This window comes from Neoarius graeffei, chromosome 20 (assembly GCF_027579695.1).
Source record: "Neoarius graeffei isolate fNeoGra1 chromosome 20, fNeoGra1.pri, whole genome shotgun sequence".
Lineage (NCBI taxonomy): Eukaryota > Metazoa > Chordata > Actinopteri > Siluriformes > Ariidae > Neoarius > Neoarius graeffei.
The window spans coordinates 60,878,889-60,880,787 of NC_083588.1; positions in this window are offsets into that span (position 1 = coordinate 60,878,889).

Genomic DNA, 1,899 nt, shown 5'->3' on the forward strand with positions numbered 1-1,899 from the left:
TTCCGCTCAACAACAAACCAGTAGAGTTAAGAGTCGGTGTTAGAGTTTATCAGCGCCACCTAGTGTACTGGAGGTTAATTAGATAGATCGGTGGTGTAGTGGTTAGCGCTGTCGCCTCACAGCAAGAAGGTCCTGGGTTCGAGCCCCGTGGCCGGCGAGGGCCTTTCTGTGTGGAGTTTGCATGTTCTCCCCGTGTTCGTGTGGGTTTCCTCCGGGTGCTCCGGTTTCCCCCACAGTCCAAAGACATGCAGGTTAGGTTAACTGGTGACTCTAAATTGAGCGTAGGTGTGAATGTGAGTGTGAATGGTTGTCTGTGTCTATGTGTCAGCCCTGTGATGACCTGGCGACTTGTCCAGGGTGTACCCCGCCTTTCGCCCGTAGTCAGCTGGGATAGGCTCCAGCTCGCCTGCGACCCTGTAGAACAGGATAAAGCGGCTAGAGATGATGAGCGATGAGACTTATTTGATATTAGACTTTTATTTTTATATTGGATGTACCACTGAGGAGTTGCACTGAAATGTCATTGTACAGCTGCGCAATGACAGTTCAATTCAGTTCAATAAACTCTAAAGGTGAAAGATTTTAAAGCCTCCTTTTTTTCATAGAGGGCCAGTTTCTCATAAAAATAAATAAAAATACTCATGGGCTGGTCTTATTGATTGAGGAGTCCAAGAGTCTGAGAGCACTAGTGAAAATGCTTCTGTTTGACTCTCTTTGTCAATCCAACGCAAACATTTTCATTATTACAAATGACATGATCAGTGTCAGGAACCAAACAGTGAGGCAAGAGGACACAAGAGTTTTTGGTTCAAAAGGCAGGGTTTTATTGACCCAAAAATATTTAAAAAGTTTACAAAGACCAAAATTAATAATACAGTACCTATAGGCCTATAAAAGAGGTCAACAAATGTTAACTTAACACACAAACATCTTGTTAGGGTTTTGCGGGGGATCAAACCCGGGTCGCTAGTGTAGTGAGCCAGCAAACCCCCACTAGGCCACCAGGGGAATGACCCAAGTGCAGAGGAGTGAGGCGAAAGTAGAGTAGAAAAACAGTTTATTTACAATATTTACAATCCAGGGCAAAAACAAAAGTATAATCCAAACGCTCAGAAGATAACCGGGAAAAAACCAAAAGTTCAAAGAAACAAAGAGCCAAAAACCAGAAAAGAAGAGGCAAAAATACAAACACTCAGACGATCCAAAAATGGTAAACACAAAGTCCAAAAGAAAGCAAAGTACAAAAACCACAAAGACACAGGCGAGGAACACGGAACAGAGGTTACTGGAGCTAAACATAACAGCACAAAGACTCCGTGACTAGGGACCAAACTGAGGGAGTATTTATACACAAACTAAATAGGACACAGGTGACAATAATGAGGACTAGGCGGGGCACAAAACAAAGGCACATGGCCGTCAAAACAAACACAAAACACAGAAACAGTGGCAGCCTCTAGAGGCCAAAACAAATGTAACACATCTGAAAATTAGGTTAAGCCTAATTTATGTTAATGTATTGTATATTGTGTACTAGTATGTGTTATTAACAGGAGAGTTCAATATGTAATGTAATCTTTCAATGTACTGTATATTGGGGTGTAAAAATATGCATTCCTAATAAGAGATTTTAATATCTAATATAATTGTTTAAATATATATTGTTTACAATGGTTGTTCAGGTCCAATAGGCCTCTTGTAGTATGTGCTTTGTATTTTGTTTGTCGGACTGTAGGCCGACAAACTACACGAGTGTAACACACGTTACTTCCTATGCAGCCTGTGTTCCAGAGGGTGTGTGGGTTGCTAGGGTAATGGGGGAAGGGAGTGTAAGAACAAGTTATGTGAATATCCTCTCGTCCGTGGTCCCACGGACATTAGTGATTTTGATTAATAGTA